At 38.9% G+C, this 14499-nt stretch overlaps 1 pseudogene; it reads right to left on the reverse strand.

Annotated features, from left to right (window-relative positions):
- Positions 1-12731: 12731 nt before the first annotated feature.
- LOC140531564 (large ribosomal subunit protein mL66 pseudogene) lies at positions 12732-13157 on the reverse strand (annotated as a pseudogene).
- Positions 13158-14499: the final 1342 nt, after the last annotated feature.

A 14499-nucleotide genomic window follows, 5' to 3' on the forward strand; every position in this document is an offset into this window, starting at 1 on the left:
TATTTCTCAAAAGAGCTATAAAGACTCCCTGTGAGGATGAAGTAGCTTAGCAGCTGTAAATAAGTATAGAAGAATTAGTTCAATAGAGTACATAGTACTCCAGTATATTACAGAACCTCAGCAAAGATGAAGCCTAGCAGCTGGTTCAGAGGTAGATAGGTACTCGTGCTGGAATGCAATCCTAGGAGCACAAATTATTCTAGAAGAACTATTTTCTCTCCCATTGATAATATGAAAATTCATGGGAGACTGCCATGGCGAAGATACTTCCCCTCCCCCCCAGTTTTGTTTTATTACCATCTCTTAAACATCTCTTAAACATCTCTTGCTCTGGTAAAAGAGGGCATCAGGTAAGAATTTATGATCTCTAGATTTGAATAAAAGCTATTGCAAAATCTATCCTGAACCTTGGTGTGGCTTTCAATGGGACCACATTAAAAGAACCTCAGGATAGAATTATAGAATTCAACCTGAAAAAAAAATTAAAAGGCAGTAGTAGAATACTAGGGGCAAAAGGAGAACTGATCGATTTTTCCTGAGGGAAGAAAAAAGTGTGGATGTTAAAGGGTAAGAAAAGCCATAGAGGCAAATTAAAGGATGGTCTAAGAATAGAGGACAAGGGCTTCTGACCTAGAGAAGGTTAGCAAACAAAAGGCAGAGTAGTCTCTGTTAGAAGCAGTGCCTCTATTAGCTGGAGGGAGATGGTACTATATATTGAACTATGATGAAGAAAGAAAGAGAATTGAAGACAAAAGGCTTGGATTTGGTTCCTGGCTTTACTACTTGCTATCTGAGACCTTGGAAAACTCACTTCACTTTCATAAGCCTTAGTACTTTTTTCTATAAAATGAAAGGGTTGGATGACACACTATGTAAAATCTCTTCAGCTCTAAATCTACGATCATATGATTCCCTGAAGAGTGTAGTCTAAGTTCGGGCCTCTATAACATGGATCTGGATTCAGGTTATAGTTGTTTGTATGGAGGGGGAAAGGATTTAATTAGATAATTAAATCTGTCAAAAAATGAGTGTTAGAGGAGATAGAAAGGAAGTGTTTAGAGGAGAGTGGTGTTCTGATGGACTCTGAAAATTCTACCTTCTCCCTAAAAAACCAAACGAAATCTTGAGCTAAAAGTTATTTAATTAAAAACAATACCACCTAGAGTTGACTATAACAGTTGCTGCACTTGCCTTGAGAACTTTGCCTTAATCAAATATCGTATTAAGTAATTGACAATGGTGTTCAAAAACACTGATTTTATTAACAAGAAACAAAATGTCTAAGTCGACAAGGGAAGCAACAATTACAGAAGCTTGATAGATGGGCAGATAGCAAAGAGTCAACAGTCAAGGCATTTGTCATGCATGTTTAATTCACATCAGATTCTTGTGAAGATAATCTACTTTGTGAATTAGCTATTGTAAATTTTTAATCCTGTCAGCCTTTTTTTTCCCCTTGCCACATATTATTTCCAAGGCTTTGGAAAGGGATACTTTCCAGGGATATTCACTCAGAAATGCAAATTAATGTTAAGCATTAGCCTAAGGAAAACTTAATTAGGCGAGCACTGCTTTTAAAAAAATCCTGCTTTTAAAAAAATCAAATAATTCACTACCAAGTCAAATATAAATCCTATGTAAGAGGCCCAACATATCAGGGTTCCTACTAGACCTTCACAGATATGTGACAGTCTTGGGAACACAGAGTTCCCACTGTTCATCACCCAGATTGGCACTCCCTTTTTTTTTTTAGCATTTTCCATCCTCCCATCACAACATGAATACGAATGAAGTATTAGAATTCTCATCTCATCTATTTCAATGGAGTTCTCATAAAAACAGTGTGGGAATTATTGCATTGGTAGATAAAATAACTATTCTTCTTAATTGAATTAATATTAAGAAGTATGCTCTTCCACTGTAGGGTTACTCAAAGCATCCTGTGTGCAACTACAATAGCAGGTAAGATAACGGGAAAGTGTACCTCATTCTACTCTTAAGTGATTTTGATCTTTTTAGGTCTTTGTATCTTTAATATTTTTATTTTATCTCTTTTGGAGATTTGGTATTTGAGATAGTGGCACCTATTACAACATTCTTCCTAAGTTTATATGAATTGATGTCACAGCTGGATGACTGTGGAAAACAGTTCAGTTTATGATAACGGTCCATTTCTAGTATATTGGTTGAGTTCTCTATGACAGTAGCATCAAACTCAAATAGAAACATATCAGTGAAGGTCAGATATTGATGTAAAAAACCACAAACTCACATTATCTATGTTATACTGTATTTTTATTAATTTTGCTAAACATCTCCTAATTACATTTTAACTGGCTTAGCCTAAACTAAATGTACTCTAAGAGTACTTATCAATCCTCTTCTTCCTTTTTGGTGTGGAAGTACTTACTAATCTATTGGTGCTTCAGGGTGGTGAGATATATTTTATTAATTTCATGTGGGTTTTTGTTAGGGTGCTTTTGAAATATGTTATGGTCCATACTATAATTCCAAGAGTATACATTAGGACCAGTGCTGCATAGATGTTAATGGTTTTAAATTTATTTTTCACATTCAACTTGAATTTTTAAGAGGCCAGTAAGTCTTTGAGTTTAGTCAGCCTCGGTCTTTCTGCTCAAGCTTGGAGGAGAAGAGAAATTTTCTACCCTCCTTCCTTCTATTTCTTTATTTCTCATGTCTCTGAAATAAAGGTTTTGATTGATACTGAATTACTTATTATTTTCCATTATTTGCTTTCATCTTCAGAGGGTTTTCCACATCTGGTACAATAATCCACTTGGAGCCTAAGAGTAAAAAGAAATTATTTGACTAAAAACATGCTCAGTGATCCTTCAGTAGAAGCAGCCCTCAAGGAGTTTCTGTGGGCACCTTAGAATCCCCTTGCTTAAGCAACAGGGCATCCTGCATTCTTTGTCCAAAGCATTTACACTTGAGTGTGAAGTCTGTGTGATTCTGGGAAAATCACTTAACCTTGTTCAGCATCAGATTTGGCATTTGCAAAATAGGAATTACAAGTGCCTAACTCACAGGATTGTGGTGAGCTCCATAACTATTCCAGTGTGTTCTGTCTTGAAATAACACTAGTTCACGTTGAGATGAGTTGGAGAGGAAGAAAGTATTAACTCAATCTGCCCCAGGTCTGCTGGTGTCCTTGTATACAGCATCAACTCCTAGTGTCACTTTATTTTTTTCACTTTTACTTTCAATCATTGATTAAAAGAATCTAGAATTTCTAATATGCTTCCTCCTTGCCCCCATTTCTTTGCACTTCTTTCATTTTGTTATCTTAAATTGGTAAATATAGCATTCAAACTTTTTACTGGCCAGACACAGATACAATGTTGCAGTCCTACTCTGCAGATCTTTAAGAGCTTTCTCAAGTCGCTTCTGATATGATATCAAATTACTTCACCTGGAAAGCACCTTCTAAGGTTCTTACCACAGTGACAGCTACATGTGTACTAGCCCTAAAATGTTTTGACATTTTCTATCAAACACAGTGAGATAGCATGGCCATTCACAGCAATTATAGCAGATACCAGCTTTTCCAAATGACTTTTTTTTTTGCATAATTGGTCTTAAACTCCCTCCCAAAAAGGCTTTTAAGAATTACAGTCTAGGGGGAGGAACCAAGATGACAGAGTAGAAAGATACACATATGCTAGCTCCAAACCCACAGCCTATAAATTACCTGTAAAGAAGAACTCCCAACAAATTCTGGAGCAGCAGAAGCTACAGAACAATGGAGTGGAGGAGATTTCTGTTCCAGAGAGTCCTGAAAAACCAATGCGAAAGGTCCCTCTTGTCCTGGACCCGGAGCAGAGCCCAGCCCTGCCTTGGTCACATGGCACTGAAAGGAGCAGATCCCAGCAGGCTTCAGGGACAGAATCTCCAGCAGCCAAGCAGGACCCTCTACCCACAGGTGCAAAGGTCAGTGAGAGAGTCTTTTTGGCTTGTCAAGAGGGGAGTGGGGTGTCCCCATGACTAAGGCTCCCTCGTGAGGCAGCAGTGGAGGCAGCAGCAGACAAGGGGTCCCAAAGCAGGCAGGAGCCCAGATCCATTGTTGAAGGTCTCTGCATGAAACCCCTGAGGGAACTGAGCCCTAAGTGCTGGCCCTGCCCCGACCTGAGCACTTGAACTTAATCTCACACTGAATAGCAGCCCTGCCCCACTGAAGCCCTGAGGCTGGGAAGCAGCATTTGAATATCAGACCCCAAGCACTGGCTGAGCAGATCTGGAGGTGAGGTGGGTATAGAGAGGACACTAAGAAGCAAAGTCACTGGCTGGGAAAATGCCCAGAAAAGGGGAAAAAATAAGACCATAGAAGGTTATTTTCTTGGTGAACAGGTGTCTCCTCCCATTCTTTCAGATGAGGAAGAACAAGGCTTGCCATCAGGGAAAGACACAGAAGTCAAAACTTCTGTATCCCAAACATCCAGAATAAATATTCGATGGGCTCAGGCCATGGAAGAGCTCAAAAAGGATTTTGAAAATCAAGTTAGAGAGGTGGAGGAAAAACTGGGAAGACAAATGAGAGAGACGCAAGAAATACGTCAAAAGCAGGTCAACATCTTGCTAAAGGAGACCCAAAAATATGCTGAAGAAAATAACACCTTGAAAAATAGGCTAACTCAATTGGCAAAAGAGGTCCAAAAAGCCAATGAGGAGAAGAATGCTTTCAAAAGCAGAATTAGCCAAATGGAAAAGGAGGTTCAAAAGCTCACTGAAGAAAATAGTTCTTTCAAAATTGGAATGGAACAGATGGAGGCTAATGACTTTATGAGAAACCAAGAAATCACAAAACAAAACCAAAAGAATGAAAAATTGGAAGACAATGTGAAGTATCTCATTGGAAAAACAACTGGCCTAGAAAATAGATCTAGGAGAGACAATTTAAAAATTATGGGACTACCTGAAAGCCATGATCAAAAAAAGAGCCTAGACATCATCTTTCATGAAATTATCAAGGAAAACTGCCCTGAGATTCTAGAAGCAGGGGGCAAAGTAAATATTGAAAGAATCCCCCAATCACTTCCTGAAAGAGATTCAAAAACAGAAACTGCTAGGAACATTGTGGCCAAATTCCAGAGTTCCCTGGTCAGGGAGAAAATATTGCAAGCAGCTGGAAAGAAACCATTTAAGTATTGTGGAAATACAATCAGGATAACACAAGATCTAGCAGCTTCTACATTAAGGGATCGAAGGGCATGGAATAGGATATTCCAGAAGTCAAAGGAACTAGGACTAAAACCAAGAATCACCTACCCAGAAAAACTGAGTATAATACTTCAGGGGAAAAAATGGTCTTTCAATGAAATTGGGGACTTTCAAGTATTCTTGATGAAAAGACCAGAGCTGAAAAGAAAATTTGACTTTCAAACACAAGAATGAAGAGAAGCATGAAAAGGTAAACATCAAGAGAAGTCATAAGGGACTTTACTAAAGTTGAACTGTTTACATTCCTACATGGAAAGACAATATTTGTAACTCTTGAAACTTTTTTCAGTATCTGGGTAGTTGGTAGGATTACATACACACACATGCACACACACACAGAGACAGAGAGCACAGAGTGAATGGAATAGGATGGGATCATATCTTAAAAAAATAAAACTAAGCAGTGAGAGAGAAATACATTGGGAGGAGAAAGGGAGAAATGGAATGGGGCAAATTATCTCTCATAAAAGAGACAGGCAAAAGACATTTTAAAGGAGGGAAAAAGAGGGGAGGTAAGAGAAAAACATGAAGTTTACTCTCATCACATTTGACTAAGGGAAGGAATAAAATGCACACTCATTTTGGTATGAAAACCTATCTTACAATACAGGAATACAGGGGGAGAAGGGGAAAAGGGGGTGGGGATGATCGAAGAGAGGGCAGTGGGAGGAGGGAACAATTTGAAGTCAACACTCTTGGGGAGGGACAGGATCCAAAGAGAGAATAGAAGCAATGGGAGGCAGGATAGAATGGAGGGAAATATAGTTAGTCTTACACAACACAGCTATCATGGAAGTCATTTGCAAAATTAAGCAGATATGGCCTATATTGAATTGCTTGCCTTCCCAAAGGGAATGGGTGGGGAGGGAGGGATGAAGAGAAGTTTGAACTCAAAGTTTTAGGAACAACTGTTGAGTACTGTTCTTGCTACTAGGAAATAAGAAATACAGGTAATGTGGTATAGAAAGTTATCTGGCCCCACAGGACAAAAGAGAAGACAGGGACAAGGGAAGGGAGGGATGATAGAAGAGAGAGCAGATTGGTGATAGGGGCAATCAGAATGCTTGGTGTTTTGGGGTGGGGGAGGGGAGAAAGGGGGAGAAAATTTGGAACCCAAAATTTTGTGAAAATTAATGTTAAAAGTTAAATAAATAAATTTAAAAAAAAAGAATTACAGTCTAAGTACACCTATTTTCCTTTTCAAAATCCTTTGTAGTTTCAGTGCCACCTTTCCCATTTGTTTTATTATTAGGTATAATTTGGGTGGTTTATATTAAGGGAAAACTTTCAATTACCTGAGATTCTTCTACTTTTCTCTCTTTAGATTTCAATAGCTCCTAAATTTAATATTTTAGTTCATCTAAAATAGTCTTGATGTAATTATTTTTATGATTTCCCTGTAGTAGTCAGTAACTGTTGTGTGACTTGGAAATGGGGGTGCTGTTGTAACTGTCAGGGAATTTTCTTGATCTCTGAGAGAGGTATATCATTTAGCAGGGGTCCTATGACTGTGAATCTGGTAGGTCAACCTAAAAGTAAAAAGATTTATTAGAATGCTAAGGAATCTGATCTTACTGATAGAAAATTCAGATTCATGAGGTACAGATTTGGTTTTTATAACCTTTCAGGTCTGCTTAGAGTACATAGGCAATCAGTAACTTTCTATGGGAACTTGGGATAGAAAGGTAAAGCATGAAGGAGAGGGAGGGGGTAGAGACTGAGTAGGATCAGTCAAAGGATGAAAGGGGTGTACTTGAATATAAGTGGCAAGATTTATAATCAAAATAAGAAAACATTCCTTGTTCAAGGGCAGGAGACAAAGAGATCAAAACCTTTTATAATTGCAAAAGCAGTCTTTTCGCAAAAATATCTCTTATCTGAGAACAGTAGAAGAACAAATGAGACCATCCACTTTACCAGGTCCTTCCACAGGGCTTTGGGAGTTGCCAGTATTAGCCCACCAGGTTGCGGGAAGATTTATTCATTGTTAGTAGAAATACATCAAACTTTTACAAGCAATTCTGGTTCTTATTTTCCTACATAAAGCAGGATAAAATTCTTGCTTCAAGATAAATGTTGTTATTATAAAATACTGGTGCTAGAGTGATTTACAGTGGAAATTTTGGATGCCTAGAGACCATAGCAATTGCTATGAAAGCCCAATTTGGCACCAAGATCATTATCTTTTGGAAGTAGTAGAGTGCCATCAGGTTGCCTAAGGAGGAACAAACCAGCCAAGGTAGCCAACAAATAAGACTAAAGATTCTGGGCCAATTAGCAACGGAATCAGGTTCACAAGTGGCTATTAAAACCAGCCTAGATAAGAAAGGAAGAACCAATCTCTAAAAATGTTTATGAAAAGTATCTTACTGTCTTATGGTACCAGAACACAAAAGAGCACAAATCTCTCAGCTTTCCTCCACAGTAGACTGATCATTATTTGTAACTTCTACTCCCTTCTAGTGATTCATAGCTGTCCAAAAAAATGTTTCCAGGAATAATCAAGAAAACATTGATAAAGATTGTAACATCTTGGGCAAGAAACTAAAGATCATAGTGGCACAGGTGGTATTTTCATGAATGTTGCCCCTTGAAGGCAAGGACTTTGGAATGGAAAGTCAGATTTGGGAAGTAAAGAGCCACTTAAGGAAATAAAATTTGAGGAAGAGATTTTGACTTTTTGATTTGAGATGAACTATATGGACAAAAAAAAGACACATATGAAGAATTCAGGAAATATATCATAAGTCTAGCACAGAAGCATGACATAGTGATAGAGTTATCCTGGTCTCTGCTAGAGCTAGAACTCTTTCTCTGCCAAAAGTAGAACAACTAACAATTTCTGGACCTGCCTAAATGATAATTTCATTCTCCAAAAGTTTGGGAAAACAACAAGAGGAAATTCCAATCTGGATAATATTGTCACCAGCAGGAGGAATTGGCTGTTGGGGAAGGATTGGAACCTTGGTGGGAGATGATTACTCTGTCTTAGAATTTGTGATAGAAAAGGAAAAGAACCTTGGCATAATCTAATATGCACCTGAAGTTATGGAAGAGAAGATATCAAATACTTCAGGGAAAGAATAAATAATATCCCCTGACCTAAAATTTTAAAGAGAAAAGCCATTTTAAAAAGGGATAGGAACTTCTTTTTTTATTTAATATTTCTTATCCAATTACATGCAAAAACAATTTTTAACATTGACATTTTCAAAAAATATTTGGAGTTCCAAATTTTCTCCCTTACTCTTTTCCTTCCCCATACATTGAGAAAGAAGGTAAGCAATTTGATATATTGTATAAGCAGTCATGCAAAATATATTTCTGTATTAGTCATGTTGTAAAAGAAAACACAAACAAAAAAAAAACCCAAAAAAATAAGAAAGTAAAAAAGAGCATGCAACATTCAGAGTAAATCAGTTCTTTTCTCTAAAGAGAGAGAATTTTTCTTTTTTTTTTAATTTTTATTTATTTATTTAACTTTTAACATTCATTTTCACAAAATTTGAGGTTCCAAATTTTCTCCCCATTTGTCCCCTCCCCCCTCTCCAAAACGCCAAGCATTCTAATTGCCCCTATCACTGATCTGCTCTGTCTTCTAACATACTTCCTTTCCCTTGTCCCCATCTTCTCTTTTGTCCTGTAGGGCCAGATAACTTTCTATACCCCATTACCTGTATTTATTTCTTAGTAGCAAGAACAATACTCAACAGTTGTTCCTAAAACTTTGAGTTCAAACTTCTCTTCACCCCTCCCTCCCCACCCATTCTCTTTGGGAAGGCAAGCAATTCAATATAGGCCATATCTGTGTATGGCAAATGACTTCCATAGTAGTCATGTTATGTAAGACTAACTGTATTTCCCTCCATCCTATCCTGCCCCCCATTGCTTCTGTTCTCTCTTTGGATCCTATTCCTCCCAAAGAGTGTTGACTTCTAATTGCTCCCTCCTCCCATTGCCCTCCCTTCCATCGTCCCCCCACCCTGCTTATCCCCTTCTCCCCCACTTTCCTGTATTGTAAGATAGGTTTTCATACCAAAATGAGTGTGCATTTTATTCCTTCCTTTAGTGGAATGTGATGAGAGTAAGCTTCATGTTTTTCTCTCACCTCACCTCTTTTTCCCTCCACTGAAAAGTCTTTTGCCTGCCTCTTTTATGAGAGATAATTTGCCCCATTCCATTTCTCCCTTTCTCCTCCCAATATATCTCTCTCACCACTTAATTTCATTTTTTTAAGATATGATCCCATCCTATTCAACTCACTCTATGCTCTCTGTCTGTATGTCTGTATGTGTGTGCGTGTGTGTGTGTGTGTGTGTGTGTGTGTGTGTGTGTGTGTGTGTGTGTAATCCCACCACCTACACAGATACTGAAAAGTTTCAAGAGTTACAAATATTGTCTTTCCATGTAGGAATGGAAAAAGTTCAACTTTTATAAGTCCCCTATGACTTCCCTTTGCTGTTTACCTTTTCATGCTTTTCTTCATTCTTGTATTTGAAGGTCAAATTTTCTTTTCAGCTCTGGTCTTTTCATCAAGAATGCTTGAAAGTCCCCAATTTCATTGAAAGACCATTTTTTCCCCTGAAATATTATACTCAATTTTTCTGGGTAGGTGATTCTTGGTTTTAGTCCTAGTTCCTTTGACTTCTGGAATATCATATTCCACGCCCTTTGATCCCTTAATGTAGAGGCTGCTAGATCTTGTGTTATCCTGATTGTATTTCCACAATACTTAAATGGTTTCTTTCTAGCTGCTTGCAATATTTTCTCCCTGACCAGGGAACTCTGGAATTTGGCCACAATGTTCCTAGGAGTTTCTCTTTTTGGATCTCTTTCAGGAGGTGATCGGGGGATTCTTTCAATGTTTACTTTGCCCCCTGCTTCTAGAATCTCAGGGCAGTTTTCACTGATAATTTCATGAAAGATGATGTCTAGGTTCTTTTTTTGATCATGGCTTTCAGGTAGTCCCATAATATTTAAATTGCCTCTCCTGGATCTATATTCCAGATCAGTTGTTTTTCGAATGAGATATTTCATGTTATCTTCCATTTTTTCATTCTTTTGGTTTTGTTTTGTGATTTCTTGGTTTCTCATACAGTCATTAGCCTCCATCTGTTCCATTCTAATTTTGAAAGAGTTATTTTCTTCAGTGAGCTTTTGAACCTCCTTTTCCATTTGGCTAATTCTGCTTTTTAAAGCATTCTTCTCAGTGCCTTTTTGAACCTCTTTTGCTAATTGAGTTAGTCTGTTTTTCAAGGTGTTATTTTCTTCAGCATGTTTTTGGGTCTCCTTTAGCAAGGTGTTGACCTGCTTTTCATGCTTTTCTTGCATCTCTCTCATTTCTCTTCCCAGTTTTTCCTCCACCTCTCCAACTTGATTTTCAAAATCCTTTTTGAGCTCTTCCATGGCCTGAGCCCATTGAATATTTATTTTGGATGTTTGGGATACAGAAGCCTTGACTTTTACATCTTTCCCTGATGGTAAGCATTGTTCTTGCTCATCTGAAAGGATGGGAGGAGATACCTGCTCACCAAGAAAGTAACCTACTATGGTCTTACTTTTTTTCCCTTTTTTGTGCATTTCCCCAACCAGTTACTTGCCTTTTGGGTCCTTTGTCAAGAGTAGGGTATACTCTGGGAATCTGTGAAATCTCGGTTCCTCCAAGGTGGCACAATCAAGCGTATACTGGTCTGGATGCAGAGAGGGATTTTTGTGCCCAGAATTTTAGCAGATACCTCTCCACAGCCACTTGGCCTCCAGCTCCCAAGTCAGCACTGGGGGTTGATTTTCAAATAAGCTAGATGGGCAGGGCCACCATTCAGTGTGAGGCAAAAACCAGCTCTCCCAGGACCTCCACCCAGGGCTGAGATAAAACTCAGCTTTTCAATGCCCCCAGGGGTTTTTACACTCCAACAGTGGAGCTTCAGTAGGGGCTGCTGTGCAGGCTCTGTGACCACTGCCTGCTGCTGAAGCTATGGGAAGGCACTTTTCCCTTCCTGGCCTACTGATAAAACCCCGTCACTGACCTTTGGCACGTGTGGGCTGAGGGATCTAAGGACCCACTACTGCAACTGGAGATACTGCCCCAAAGGTGTCCTCCTCCCAGAGTCTTGTTGTGCCACCCTTGGCCAAGACTGAGCTGGGCTCTGCGCTCGGCTCCATGTCCAGTGCAACCAACGTTTCCATGGCCCTTTCAGGTCACTGTGGGCTGGAAAGCTCCTCCACTCTGTTGTTCTCCACTTCTGCTGCTCCAAAATTTGTTGAGAGTCCCTCTCTATAGGTATTTTATGGGCTGTGGGGAGGACCCTGCATAACTGTGTCTTTCTAGTCTGCCATCTTGGCTCCACCCCCGAGAGAGAGAATTTTTCAAGAATGTCTTGCAAATTTCCATTTTGGGATCTTGCTTTCAGGAGATGCCCAATGGATTCTTTCAATTTCTATTTTGCCCTCTGCTTCTAGAACATTAAGGCAGTTTTTCTTGATAATTATTTGAAAGATAATGACTTTCAGGTAGTCCAGTTATTCTTAAATTATGTCCCCTTGTTCTATTTTCTAGGTCAGTTGTTTTTCCAATTAGAAATCTCACATTTTCTTCTACTTTTTTTTATTTTGGTTTTGTTTTATTGATTCTTGATGTCTCATGGAGTCATTAGGTTACACTTGCCCAATTCTAATTTTTAAGCAATTATTTTCTTCAGTGAGGTCTTATACTTCCTTTTCCATTTGACCAGTTCTACTTTTTAAGAGGTTCTTTTCTTCAGTGAATTTTTGTACATCTTTTACCATTTGGCTTAATTTGTTTTTTAAGGTGTTATTTTCTTTGGGTTTTTTTGTGCCTCCTTTATCAAACTATTGACTTTTTTCCTTGATTTTTTTTTTTTTGCATCACTCTCATTTCTCTTCCCATTTTTTCTCTACCTCTCTTATTTGATTTTTTTTTTGGTTTAGCAACTATGTCTTGTTTTATATTTCATGGGTAATATTTATATCACTCAACTCAAGGGTTCAGTCAGAGCTGATCATGACATCTTATGGCAGCTGCCAATGGCTTCCCCACAACTCTATGAGCAGTTCCATTAGAATCAGGATCAGATTATTATTGCCTTTCCCTCTGTCCACCTTTTGGTCAGGAATAACGAGTTTTGAAGACATCTAGGTCTACAACAGTTCTAGGCTGGATTTACTTTCTAGTCCTTCCTTGTTGGAATGATGGAAGACAGCTCCCATCAGCAGGGGTTGTGGGCTTTGGTCAACATCTCCCTTTAGTGGTACATCACCAGGGGTTTGCCTGTGTAGTTGACATTATCCTTAAGCAGAGGGGAGCCCACAGCCATTTGAACTTTGTTCCATTTTGGACCTTTCTTTAAGATGGGCTTGACAGAGCGAGGAGCCCAATGAGTCAGGTACCAATTGTGTTGGGGTTTTTTCTTGGGAACAAATCCTTCAGGAAGCTTAGGCCTGTGATTCAGTAGCAGACCTTATCATTTCAATATTTCTGAATAGGAGGCTCACTTCTTGAGGTGGGGGAAGGGATGCAAACTACCTGCCCAGTAAGCCATCTTTACACACTCCTCCACTTTCCAATGCTCTTCCATGCATAGACCTGTGATTCTCCATGGCAGCATTCCCCCATTAGGTCAGATGAACTGACTCAGCAGAAGGACATCCACATAGTTATACTTGTGTTTCAGATTCCAAAGACAGATTGGGCACTGGCCAGAGGGGTTAGGAGGATCTGGTGCCACCTTGGAAGTTTCTATGATTTGGCCTTCAATAATAGTTGTCTTGCCTTCTTGGATCTCTACCACTTCTCAGAGACCCCGGGCTGGAGGCTGAGCCCAGCTGACTTGAGCTGGCCCCTCGAGGAAACCTCAGAGCAACCGCCCACATCCCAACCACAGCACCCTGAAGGCCACCATCGTCACTCTTATCAGATTTTTTTAAAATCCTTTTTGAAATATTTATAGCAGCTCTATTTTTGTGATGACAGAGAATTGGAAATTGAGGGATTGCCCATCAACTGGGGAATGACTGTACAAGTTGTGATATATTAATGTAATAGAATACTATAATGCTATAACATTTCTTATAAGAAATGATGAGCAGGCAGATTTTGGAAAAATCTGGACTTACATGAACTCATGCTGAATGAAGTGAGTAGAACCAGGAGAAAATTGTATATGGTAATAACATTGTGTGATGATTAACTAGAATAGACTCAGCTCTTCTCAGAAACAGAATGATCCAAGACAATTCCAGAAGATTCATGATGGAAAATGCTGGAGTCTGAATGCAGATAAAAGCATATTGTTTTCACTTTCTTTGTAGAGTTTATTTTTTGTGTTTTTTTCTTTTGTTTCTTCTTTCACAATGTGACTAATGTGGAAATATGTTTAACATGATTTCCCATGTATAACCTATATAATATTACTTGCTGTCTTGGGGACAGGGGAGAGGATGGAATGAGGGTGAAAAAACTTGAACTAAAAATCTTATAAAAATGATTGTCGAAAATTATCCTTACATTTAATTGGAAAAATAAAATAGTAGCAAGTGGGAAAATGAATGTTCAAAAAACCTTGTTACTTCTTGTTTGCTTGAAAACACTAATCAATTTTTCCCTTAAAAAAAAAGAAATCCTTTTTGAGCTCTTTTGAGGCTTGAGACCAGTTCATATTTTGTTGTTTTCTTCTGACTTTGTGTTTTGAGCTTGCCTATTACCCTATGGTCATATGGCAACCCTATGGCAACTTTCTGTGGTCAGGATCTTTTTCTGCTGTTCTCTCATTTTGTTATCCTATTTCCTGACTTTTAATCTTATGTTAAAATTGGACTCTGCTCCTATGGTGGAGAGGGTTCTGTCCCAAGATTTTGGTGGCAGCTGTTTTCAGAGCTAGTTCTGGAGGTTGATAAATCTTCAGTTCTTCCAAGATGGTATGATCTAAGGAGAAGTGTGGCCAACGCTCTCTGGTCCATGAGTGACCACAAGCACTCTTTTCTGCTCTAGAACTGTGACCAGGATCCCTATTCTGTTGTGGCCACAAGGTCTGGTGTGCTAGTGCTCCTCCTCACCCTGGCACTGCAATGCAGGACTGTGATCAAGATCCATATACAGGCAATGCATATATAGGCATTGTATCTAGTTTCAGCAGTGGTACCCCTTTTATCTCCTTTTGACTAGTTGTGTGACCCCCTTATTGTCTGTGGACTGATAAATCCAGAAGCTGCTGGTGCTCATTCATCTCCCATCCTCCCATGGCC

Source organism: Notamacropus eugenii, chromosome 3 (genome assembly GCF_028372415.1).
Source record: "Notamacropus eugenii isolate mMacEug1 chromosome 3, mMacEug1.pri_v2, whole genome shotgun sequence".
Lineage (NCBI taxonomy): Eukaryota > Metazoa > Chordata > Mammalia > Diprotodontia > Macropodidae > Notamacropus > Notamacropus eugenii.